Source organism: Paramormyrops kingsleyae, chromosome 1, assembly GCF_048594095.1.
Source record: "Paramormyrops kingsleyae isolate MSU_618 chromosome 1, PKINGS_0.4, whole genome shotgun sequence".
Lineage (NCBI taxonomy): Eukaryota > Metazoa > Chordata > Actinopteri > Osteoglossiformes > Mormyridae > Paramormyrops > Paramormyrops kingsleyae.
Window position 1 is genome coordinate 57,557,258 of NC_132797.1, and position 13,849 is coordinate 57,571,106.

Below are 13,849 nucleotides of genomic sequence, written 5' to 3' on the forward strand. Positions count from 1 at the left end.
AGTTCGACCGACCATTATAGGAAAACGTGTTTTCGTGAAGAAATCATGACAAACTAACACAAAATGAAGATTTCATTATAACTTGACATTCTGAGTTGTTTTCATGAAACCTGCGCTTCCCCTATAAGAGTTCAACCTACCATTATAGAAAAACGTGTTTTCGTGAAGAAATCATGACAAACTAACACAAAATGAAGATTTCATTATAACTTGACATTCTGAGTTGTTTTCATGAAACCTGCGCTTCCCCTATAAGAGTTCAACCTACCATTATAGAAAAACGTGTTTTCGTGAAGAAATCATGACAAACTAACACAAAATGAAGATTTCATTATTACTTGACATTCTGAGTTGTTTTCATGAAACCTGCGCTTCCCCTACAAGGGTTCAACCTACCATTATAGGAAAACGTGTTTTCGTGAAGAAATCATGACAAACTAACACAAAATGAAGATTTTATTATAACTTGACATTCTGAGTTGTTTTCATGAAACCTGCGCTTCCCCTATAAGAGTTCAACCTACCATTATAGAAAAACGTGTTTTCGTGAAGAAATCATGACAAACTAACACAAAATGAAGATTTCATTATTACTTGACATTCTGAGTTGTTTTCATGAAACCTGCGCTTCCCCTACAAGGGTTCAACCTACCATTATAGGAAAACGTGTTTTCGTGAAGAAATCATGACAAACTAACACAAAATGAAGATTTCATTATAACTTGACATTCTGAGTTGTTTTCATGAAACCTGCGCTTCCCCTACAAGAGTTCGACCTACCATTATAGGAAAACGTGTTTTCGTGAAGAAATCATGACAAACTAACACAAAATGAAGATTTCATTATAACTTGACATTCTGAGTTGTTTTCATGAAACCTGCGCTTCCCCTACAAGAGTTCGACCTACCATTATAGGAAAACGTGTTTTCGTGAAGAAATCATGACAAACTAACACAAAATGAAGATTTCATTATAACTTGACATTCTGAGTTGTTTTCATTAAACCTGCGCTTCCCCTACAAGAGTTCGACCTACCATTATAGGAAAACGTGTTTTCGTGAAGAAATCATGACAAACTAACACAAAATGAAGATTTCATTATAACTTGACATTCTGAGTTGTTTTCATGAAACCTGCGCTTCCCCTACAAGAGTTCGACCTACCATTATAGGAAAACGTGTTTTCGTGAAGAAATCATGACAAACTAACACAAAATGAAGATTTCATTATAACTTGACATTCTGAGTTGTTTTCATGAAACCTGCGCTTCCCCTACAAGAGTTCGACCTACCATTATAGGAAAACGTGTTTTCGTGAAGAAATCATGACAAACTAACACAAAATGAAGATTTCATTATAACTTGACATTCTGAGTTGTTTTCATGAAACCTGCGCTTCCCCTATAAGAGTTCAACCTACCATTATAGAAAAACGTGTTTTCGTGAAGAAATCATGACAAACTAACACAAAATGAAGATTTCATTATTACTTGACATTCTGAGTTGTTTTCATGAAACCTGCGCTTCCCCTACAAGGGTTCAACCTACCATTATAGGAAAACGTGTTTTCGTGAAGAAATCATGACAAACTAACACAAAATGAAGATTTCATTATAACTTGACATTCTGAGTTGTTTTCATGAAACCTGCGCTTCCCCTACAAGAGTTCGACCTACCATTATAGGAAAACGTGTTTTCGTGAAGAAATCATGACAAACTAACACAAAATGAAGATTTCATTATAACTTGACATTCTGAGTTGTTTTCATTAAACCTGCGCTTCCCCTACAAGAGTTCGACCTACCATTATAGGAAAACGTGTTTTCGTGAAGAAATCATGACAAACTAACACAAAATGAAGAATTCATTATAACTTGACATTCTGAGTTGTTTTCATGAAACCTGCGCTTCCCCTACAAGAGTTCGACCTACCATTATAGGAAAACGTGTTTTCGTGAAGAAATCATGACAAACTAACACAAAATGAAGATTTCATTATAACTTGACATTCTGAGTTGATTTCATGAAACCTGCGCTTCCCCTACAAGAGTTCGACCTACCATTATAGGAAAACGTGTTTTCGTGAAGAAATCATGACAAACTAACACAAAATGAAGATTTCATTATAACTTGACATTCTGAGTTGATTTCATGAAACCTACGCTTCCCCTACAAGAGTTCGACCTACCTTTATAGGAAAACGTGTTTTCGTGAAGGAATCATGACAAACTAACACAAAATGAAGATTTCATTATAACTTGACATTCTGAGTTGATTTCATGAAACCTGCGCTTCCCCTACAAGAGTTCGACCTACCATTATAGGAAAACGTGTTTTCGTGAAGGAATCATGACAAACTAACACAAAATGAAGATTTCATTATAACTTGACATTCTGAGCTCATTTCATGAAACCTGCGCTTCCCTTATAAGAGTTCGACCTACCATTATAGGAAAACGTGTTTTCGTGAAGAAATCATGACAAACTAACACAAAATGAAGATTTCATTATAACTTGACATTCTGAGTTGATTTCATGAAACCTGCGCTTCCCCTACAAGAGTTCGACCTACCATTATAGGAAAACGTGTTTTCGTGAAGAAATCATGACAAACTAACACAAAATGAAGATTTCATTATAACTTGACATTCTGAGTTCATTTCATGAAACCTGCGCTTCCCCTACAAGAGTTCGACCTACCATTATAGGAAAACGTGTTTTCGTGAAGAAATCATGACAAACTAACGCAAAATGAAGATTTCATTATAACTTGACATTCTGAGTTCATTTCATGAAACCTGCGCTTCCCCTGCAAGAGTTCGACCTACCATTATAGGAAAACGTGTTTTCGTGAAGAAATCATGACAAACTAACACAAAATGAAGATTTCATTATAACTTGACATTCTGAGTTGATTTCATGAAACCTGCGCTTCCCCTACAAGAGTTCGACCTACCTTTATAGGAAAACGTGTTTTCGTGAAGGAATCATGACAAACTAACACAAAATGAAGATTTCATTATAACTTGACATTCTGAGTTGATTTCATGAAACCTGCGCTTCCCCTACAAAAGTTCGACCTACCATTATAGGAAAACGTGTTTTCGTGAAGGAATCATGACAAACTAACGCAAAATGAAGATTTCATTATAACTTGACATTCTGAGCTCATTTCATGAAACCTGCGCTTCCCTTATAAGAGTTCGACCTACCATTATAGGAAAACGTGTTTTCGTGAAGAAATCATGACAAACTAACACAAAATGAAGATTTCATTATAACTTGACATTCTGAGTTGATTTCATGAAACCTGCGCTTCCCCTACAAGAGTTCGACCTACCTTTATAGGAAAACGTGTTTTCGTGAAGGAATCATGACAAACTAACACAAAATGAAGATTTCATTATAACTTGACATTCTGAGTTCATTTCATGAAACCTGCGCTTCCCCTACAAGAGTTCGACCTACCATTATAGGAAAACGTGTTTTCGTGAAGAAATCATGACAAACTAACGCAAAATGAAGATTTCATTATAACTTGACATTCTGAGTTCATTTCATGAAACCTGCGCTTCCCCTGCAAGAGTTCGACCTACCATTATAGGAAAACGTGTTTTCGTGAAGAAATCATGACAAACTAACACAAAATGAAGATTTCATTATAACTTGACATTCTGAGTTGATTTCATGAAACCTGCGCTTCCCCTACAAGAGTTCGACCTACCTTTATAGGAAAACGTGTTTTCGTGAAGGAATCATGACAAACTAACACAAAATGAAGATTTCATTATAACTTAACATTCTGAGTTGATTTCATGAAACCTGCGCTTCCCCTACAAGAGTTCGACCTACCATTATAGGAAAACGTGTTTTCGTGAAGGAATCATGACAAACTAACGCAAAATGAAGATTTCATTATAACTTGACATTCTGAGCTCATTTCATGAAACCTGCGCTTCCCTTATAAGAGTTCGACCTACCATTATAGGAAAACGTGTTTTCGTGAAGAAATCATGACAAACTAACACAAAATGAAGATTTCATTATAACTTGACATTCTGAGTTGATTTCATGAAACTGCGCTTCCCCTACAAGAGTTCGACCTACCTTTATAGGAAAACGTGTTTTCGTGAAGGAATCATGACAAACTAACACAAAATGAAGATTTCATTATAACTTGACATTCTGAGTTGATTTCATGAAACCTGCGCTTCCCCTACAAGAGTTCGACCTACCATTATAGGAAAACGTGTTTTCGTGAAGAAATCATGACAAACTAACACAAAATGAAGATTTCATTATAACTTGACATTCTGAGCTCATTTCATGAAACCTGCGCTTCCCCTACAAGAGTTCGACCTACCATTATAGGAAAACGTGTTTTCGTGAAGAAATCATGACAAACTAACACAAAATGAAGATTTCATTATAACTTGACATTCTGAGTTCATTTCATGAAACCTGCGCTTCCCCTACAAGAGTTCGACCTACCATTATAGGAAAACGTGTTTTCGTGAAGGAATCATGACAAACTAACACAAAATGAAGATTTCATTATAACTTGACATTCTGAGTTCATTTCATGAAACCTGCGCTTCCCCTACAAGAGTTCGACCTACCATTATAGGAAAACGTGTTTTCGTGAAGAAATCATGACAAACTAACACAAAATGAAGATTTCATTATAACTTGACATTCTGAGTTGATTTCATGAAACCTGCGCTTCCCCTACAAGAGTTCGACCTACCTTTATAGGAAAACGTGTTTTCGTGAAGGAATCATGACAAACTAACACAAAATGAAGATTTCATTATAACTTGACATTCTGAGTTGTTTTCATGAAACCTGCGCTTCCCCTACAAGAGTTCGACCTACCATTATAGGAAAACGTGTTTTCGTGAAGAAATCATGACAAACTAACACAAAATGAAGATTTCATTATAACTTGACATTCTGAGTTGATTTCATGAAACCTGCGCTTCCCCTACAAGAGTTCGACCTACCATTATAGGAAAACGTGTTTTCGTGAAGAAATCATGACAAACTAACACAAAATGAAGATTTCATTATAACTTGACATTCTGAGTTGATTTCATGAAACCTACGCTTCCCCTACAAGAGTTCGACCTACCTTTATAGGAAAACGTGTTTTCGTGAAGGAATCATGACAAACTAACACAAAATGAAGATTTCATTATAACTTGACATTCTGAGTTGATTTCATGAAACCTGCGCTTCCCCTACAAGAGTTCGACCTACCATTATAGGAAAACGTGTTTTCGTGAAGGAATCATGACAAACTAACACAAAATGAAGATTTCATTATAACTTGACATTCTGAGCTCATTTCATGAAACCTGCGCTTCCCTTATAAGAGTTCGACCTACCATTATAGGAAAACGTGTTTTCGTGAAGAAATCATGACAAACTAACACAAAATGAAGATTTCATTATAACTTGACATTCTGAGTTGATTTCATGAAACCTGCGCTTCCCCTACAAGAGTTCGACCTACCATTATAGGAAAACGTGTTTTCGTGAAGAAATCATGACAAACTAACACAAAATGAAGATTTCATTATAACTTGACATTCTGAGTTCATTTCATGAAACCTGCGCTTCCCCTACAAGAGTTCGACCTACCATTATAGGAAAACGTGTTTTCGTGAAGAAATCATGACAAACTAACGCAAAATGAAGATTTCATTATAACTTGACATTCTGAGTTCATTTCATGAAACCTGCGCTTCCCCTGCAAGAGTTCGACCTACCATTATAGGAAAACGTGTTTTCGTGAAGAAATCATGACAAACTAACACAAAATGAAGATTTCATTATAACTTGACATTCTGAGTTGATTTCATGAAACCTGCGCTTCCCCTACAAGAGTTCGACCTACCATTATAGGAAAACGTGTTTTCGTGAAGGAATCATGACAAACTAACACAAAATGAAGATTTCATTATAACTTGACATTCTGAGCTCATTTCATGAAACCTGCGCTTCCCTTATAAGAGTTCGACCTACCATTATAGGAAAACGTGTTTTCGTGAAGAAATCATGACAAACTAACACAAAATGAAGATTTCATTATAACTTGACATTCTGAGTTGATTTCATGAAACCTGCGCTTCCCCTACAAGAGTTCGACCTACCATTATAGGAAAACGTGTTTTCGTGAAGAAATCATGACAAACTAACACAAAATGAAGATTTCATTATAACTTGACATTCTGAGTTCATTTCATGAAACCTGCGCTTCCCCTACAAGAGTTCGACCTACCATTATAGGAAAACGTGTTTTCGTGAAGAAATCATGACAAACTAACGCAAAATGAAGATTTCATTATAACTTGACATTCTGAGTTCATTTCATGAAACCTGCGCTTCCCCTGCAAGAGTTCGACCTACCATTATAGGAAAACGTGTTTTCGTGAAGAAATCATGACAAACTAACACAAAATGAAGATTTCATTATAACTTGACATTCTGAGTTGATTTCATGAAACCTGCGCTTCCCCTACAAGAGTTCGACCTACCTTTATAGGAAAACGTGTTTTCGTGAAGGAATCATGACAAACTAACACAAAATGAAGATTTCATTATAACTTGACATTCTGAGTTGATTTCATGAAACCTGCGCTTCCCCTACAAAAGTTCGACCTACCATTATAGGAAAACGTGTTTTCGTGAAGGAATCATGACAAACTAACGCAAAATGAAGATTTCATTATAACTTGACATTCTGAGCTCATTTCATGAAACCTGCGCTTCCCTTATAAGAGTTCGACCTACCATTATAGGAAAACGTGTTTTCGTGAAGAAATCATGACAAACTAACACAAAATGAAGATTTCATTATAACTTGACATTCTGAGTTGATTTCATGAAACCTGCGCTTCCCCTACAAGAGTTCGACCTACCTTTATAGGAAAACGTGTTTTCGTGAAGGAATCATGACAAACTAACACAAAATGAAGATTTCATTATAACTTGACATTCTGAGTTGATTTCATGAAACCTGCGCTTCCCCTACAAGAGTTCGACCTACCATTATAGGAAAACGTGTTTTCGTGAAGAAATCATGACAAACTAACACAAAATGAAGATTTCATTATAACTTGACATTCTGAGTTGATTTCATGAAACCTGCGCTTCCCCTACAAGAGTTCGACCTACCATTATAGGAAAACGTGTTTTCGTGAAGAAATCATGACAAACTAACGCAAAATGAAGATTTCATTATAACTTGACATTCTGAGTTCATTTCATGAAACCTGCGCTTCCCCTACAAGAGTTCGACCTACCATTATAGGAAAACGTGTTTTCGTGAAGAAATCATGACAAACTAACGCAAAATGAAGATTTCATTATAACTTGACATTCTGAGTTCATTTCATGAAACCTGCGCTTCCCCTGCAAGAGTTCGACCTACCATTATAGGAAAACGTGTTTTCGTGAAGAAATCATGACAAACTAACACAAAATGAAGATTTCATTATAACTTGACATTCTGAGTTGATTTCATGAAACCTGCGCTTCCCCTACAAGAGTTCGACCTACCTTTATAGGAAAACGTGTTTTCGTGAAGGAATCATGACAAACTAACACAAAATGAAGATTTCATTATAACTTAACATTCTGAGTTGATTTCATGAAACCTGCGCTTCCCCTACAAGAGTTCGACCTACCATTATAGGAAAACGTGTTTTCGTGAAGGAATCATGACAAACTAACGCAAAATGAAGATTTCATTATAACTTGACATTCTGAGCTCATTTCATGAAACCTGCGCTTCCCTTATAAGAGTTCGACCTACCATTATAGGAAAACGTGTTTTCGTGAAGAAATCATGACAAACTAACACAAAATGAAGATTTCATTATAACTTGACATTCTGAGTTGATTTCATGAAACCTGCGCTTCCCCTACAAGAGTTCGACCTACCTTTATAGGAAAACGTGTTTTCGTGAAGGAATCATGACAAACTAACACAAAATGAAGATTTCATTATAACTTGACATTCTGAGTTGATTTCATGAAACCTGCGCTTCCCCTACAAGAGTTCGACCTACCATTATAGGAAAACGTGTTTTCGTGAAGAAATCATGACAAACTAACACAAAATGAAGATTTCATTATAACTTGACATTCTGAGCTCATTTCATGAAACCTGCGCTTCCCCTACAAGAGTTCGACCTACCATTATAGGAAAACGTGTTTTCGTGAAGAAATCATGACAAACTAACACAAAATGAAGATTTCATTATAACTTGACATTCTGAGTTGTTTTCATGAAACCTGCGCTTCCCCTACAAGAGTTCGACCTACCATTATAGGAAAACGTGTTTTCGTGAAGAAATCATGACAAACTAACACAAAATGAAGATTTCATTATAACTTGACATTCTGAGTTGTTTTCATGAAACCTGCGCTTCCCCTACAAGAGTTCGACCTACCATTATAGGAAAACGTGTTTTCGTGAAGAAATCATGACAAACTAACACAAAATGAAGATTTCATTATAACTTGACATTCTGAGTTGTTTTCATTAAACCTGCGCTTCCCCTACAAGAGTTCGACCTACCATTATAGGAAAACGTGTTTTCGTGAAGAAATCATGACAAACTAACACAAAATGAAGATTTCATTATAACTTGACATTCTGAGTTGTTTTCATGAAACCTGCGCTTCCCCTACAAGAGTTCGACCTACCATTATAGGAAAACGTGTTTTCGTGAAGAAATCATGACAAACTAACACAAAATGAAGATTTCATTATAACTTGACATTCTGAGTTGTTTTCATGAAACCTGCGCTTCCCCTACAAGAGTTCGACCTACCATTATAGGAAAACGTGTTTTCGTGAAGAAATCATGACAAACTAACACAAAATGAAGATTTCATTATAACTTGACATTCTGAGTTGTTTTCATTAAACCTGCGCTTCCCCTACAAGAGTTCGACCTACCATTATAGGAAAACGTGTTTTCGTGAAGAAATCATGACAAACTAACACAAAATGAAGATTTCATTATAACTTGACATTCTGAGTTGTTTTCATGAAACCTGCGCTTCCCCTACAAGAGTTCGACCTACCATTATAGGAAAACGTGTTTTCGTGAAGAAATCATGACAAACTAACACAAAATGAAGATTTCATTATAACTTGACATTCTGAGTTGTTTTCATTAAACCTGCGCTTCCCCTACAAGAGTTCGACCTACCATTATAGGAAAACGTGTTTTCGTGAAGAAATCATGACAAACTAACACAAAATGAAGATTTCATTATAACTTGACATTCTGAGTTGTTTTCATTAAACCTGCGCTTCCCCTACAAGAGTTCGACCTACCATTATAGGAAAACGTGTTTTCGTGAAGAAATCATGACAAACAAACACAAAATGAAGATTTCATTATAACTTGACATTCTGAGTTGTTTTCATGAAACCTGCGCTTCCCCTACAAGAGTTCGACCTACCATTATAGGAAAACGTGTTTTCGTGAAGAAATCATGACAAACTAACACAAAATGAAGATTTCATTATAACTTGACATTCTGAGTTGTTTTCATTAAACCTGCGCTTCCCCTACAAGAGTTCGACCTACCATTATAGGAAAACGTGTTTTCGTGAAGAAATCATGACAAACTAACACAAAATGAAGATTTCATTATAACTTGACATTCTGAGTTGTTTTCATTAAACCTGCGCTTCCCCTACAAGAGTTCGACCTACCATTATAGGAAAACGTGTTTTCGTGAAGAAATCATGACAAACTAACACAAAATGAAGATTTCATTATAACTTGACATTCTGAGTTGTTTTCATTAAACCTGCGCTTCCCCTACAAGAGTTCGACCTACCATTATAGGAAAACGTGTTTTCGTGAAGAAATCATGACAAACTAACACAAAATGAAGATTTCATTATAACTTGACATTCTGAGTTGTTTTCATGAAACCTGCGCTTCCCCTACAAGAGTTCGACCTACCATTATAGGAAAACGTGTTTTCGTGAAGAAATCATGACAAACTAACACAAAATGAAGATTTCATTATAACTTGACATTCTGAGTTGATTTCATGAAACCTGCGCTTCCCCTACAAGAGTTCGACCTACCATTATAGGAAAACGTGTTTTCGTGAAGAAATCATGACAAACTAACACAAAATGAAGATTTCATTATAACTTGACATTCTGAGTTGTTTTCATGAAACCTGCGCTTCCCCTACAAGAGTTCGACCTACCATTATAGGAAAACGTGTTTTCGTGAAGGAATCATGACAAAGTAACACAAAATGAAGATTTCATTATAACTTGACATTCTGAGCTCATTTCATGAAACCTGCGCTTCCCTTATAAGAGTTCGACCTACCATTATAGGAAAACGTGTTTTCGTGAAGAAATCATGACAAACTAACACAAAATGAAGATTTCATTATAACTTGACATTCTGAGTTGATTTCATGAATCCTGCGCTTCCCCTACAAGAGTTCGACCTACCTTTATAGGAAAACGTGTTTTCGTGAAGGAATCATGACAAACTAACACAAAATGAAGATTTCATTATAACTTGACATTCTGAGTTGATTTCATGAAACCTGCGCTTCCCCTACAAGAGTTCGACCTACCATTATAGGAAAACGTGTTTTCGTGAAGGAATCATGACAAACTAACACAAAATGAAGATTTCATTATAACTTGACATTCTGAGTTGATTTCATGAAACCTGCGCTTCCCCTACAAGAGTTCGACCTACCATTATAGGAAAACGTGTTTTCGTGAAGGAATCATGACAAACTAACACAAAATGAAGATTTCATTATAACTTGACATTCTGAGTTGATTTCATGAAACCTGCGCTTCCCCTACAAGAGTTCGACCTACCATTATAGGAAAACGTGTTTTCGTGAAGAAATCATGACAAACTAACACAAAATGAAGATTTCATTATAACTTGACATTCTGAGTTCATTTCATGAAACCTGCGCTTCCCCTACAAGAGTTCGACCTACCATTATAGGAAAACGTGTTTTCGTGAAGAAATCATGACAAACTAACGCAAAATGAAGATTTCATTATAACTTGACATTCTGAGTTGATTTCATGAAACCTGCGCTTCCCCTACAAGAGTTCGACCTACCATTATAGGAAAACGTGTTTTCGCGAAGAAATCATGACAAACTAACGCAAAATGAAGATTTCATTATAACTTGACATTCTGAGTTGATTTCATGAAACCTGCGCTTCCCCTACAAGAGTTCGACCTACCTTTATAGGAAAACGTGTTTTCGTGAAGGAATCATGACAAACTAACACAAAATGAAGATTTCATTATAACTTGACATTCTGAGTTGTTTTCATGAAACCTGCGCTTCCCCTATAAGAGTTCAACCTACCATTATAGAAAAACGTGTTTTCGTGAAGAAATCATGACAAACTAACACAAAATGAAGATTTCATTATAACTTGACATTCTGAGTTGTTTTCATGAAACCTGCGCTTCCCCTATAAGAGTTCAACCTACCATTATAGAAAAACGTGTTTTCGTGAAGAAATCATGACAAACTAACACAAAATGAAGATTTCATTATTACTTGACATTCTGAGTTGTTTTCATGAAACCTGCGCTTCCCCTACAAGGGTTCAACCTACCATTATAGGAAAACGTGTTTTCGTGAAGAAATCATGACGAACTAACACAAAATGAAGATTTCATTATAACTTGACATTCTGAGTTGTTTTCATGAAACCTGCGCTTCCCCTACAAGAGTTCGACCTACCATTATAGGAAAACGTGTTTTCGTGAAGAAATCATGACAAACTAACACAAAATGAAGATTTCATTATAACTTGACATTCTGAGATGTTTTCATGAAACCTGCGCTTCCCCTACAAGAGTTCAACCTACCATTATAGAAAAACGTGTTTTCGTGAAGAAATCATGACAAACTAACACAAAATGAAGATTTCATTATAACTTGACATTCTGAGATGTTTTCATGAAACCTGCGCTTCCCCTATAAGAGTTCGACCTACCATTATAGGAAAACGTGTTTTCGTGAAGAAATCATGACGAACTAACACAAAATGAAGATTTCATTATAACTTGACATTCTGAGTTGTTTTCATTAAACCTGCGCTTCCCCTACAAGAGTTCAACCTACCATTATAGGAAAACGTGTTTTCGTGAAGAAATCATGACGAACTAACACAAAATGAAGATTTCATTATAACTTGACATTCTGAGTTGTTTTCATGAAACCTGCGCTTCCCCTATAAGAGTTCAACCTACCATTATAGAAAAACGTGTTTTCGTGAAGAAATCATGACAAACTAACACAAAATGAAGATTTCATTATAACTTGACATTCTGAGATGTTTTCATGAAACCTGCGCTTCCCCTATAAGAGTTCGACCTACCATTATAGGAAAACGTGTTTTCGTGAAGAAATCATGACAAACTAACACAAAATGAAGATTTCATTATAACTTGACATTCTGAGTTGTTTTCATTAAACCTGCGCTTCCCCTACAAGAGTTCAACCTACCATTATAGGAAAACGTGTTTTCGTGAAGAAATCATGACAAACTAACACAAAATGAAGATTTCATTATAACTTGACATTCTGAGTTGTTTTCATGAAACCTGCGCTTCCCCTATAAGAGTTCAACCTACCATTATAGAAAAACGTGTTTTCGTGAAGAAATCATGACAAACTAACACAAAATGAAGATTTCATTATAACTTGACATTCTGAGTTGTTTTCATGAAACCTGCGCTTCCCCTACAAGAGTTCGACCTACCATTATAGGAAAACGTGTTTTCGTGAAGAAATCATGACAAACTAACACAAAATGAAGATTTCATTATAACTTGACATTCTGAGTTGTTTTCATGAAACCTGCGCTTCCCCTACAAGAGTTCGACCTACCATTATAGGAAAACGTGTTTTCGTGAAGAAATCATGACAAACTAACACAAAATGAAGATTTCATTATTACTTGACATTCTGAGTTGTTTTCATGAAACCTGCGCTTCCCCTACAAGGGTTCAACCTACCATTATAGGAAAACGTGTTTTCGTGAAGAAATCATGACAAACTAACACAAAATGAAGATTTCATTATAACTTGACATTCTGAGTTGTTTTCATGAAACTTGCGCTTCCCCGATAAGAGTTCAACCTACCATTATAGGAAAACGTGTTTTCGTGAAGAAATCATGACAAACTAACACAAAATGAAGATTTCATTATAACTTGACATTCTGAGTTGTTTTCATGAAACCTGCGCTTCCCCTACAAGGGTTCAACCTACCATTATAGGAAAACGTGTTTTCGTGAAGAAATCATGACAAACTAACACAAAATAAAGATTTCATTATAACTTGACATTCTGAGTTGTTTTCATGAAACCTGCGCTTCCCCTACAAGAGTTCAACCTACCATTATAGGAAAACGTGTTTTCGTGAAGAAATCATGACAAACTAACACAAAATGAAGATTTCATTATAACTTGACATTCTGAGTTGTTTTCATTAAACCTGCGCTTCCCCTACAAGAGTTCGACCTACCATTATAGGAAAACGTGTTTTCGTGAAGAAATCATGACAAACTAACACAAAATGAAGATTTCATTATAACTTGACATTCTGAGTTGTTTTCATTAAACCTGCGCTTCCCCTACAAGAGTTCGACCTACCATTATAGGAAAACGTGTTTTCGTGAAGAAATCATGACAAACTAACACAAAATGAAGATTTCATTATAACTTGACATTCTGAGTTGTTTTCATGGAACCTGCGCTTCCCCTACAAGAGTTCGACCTACCATTATAGGAAAAC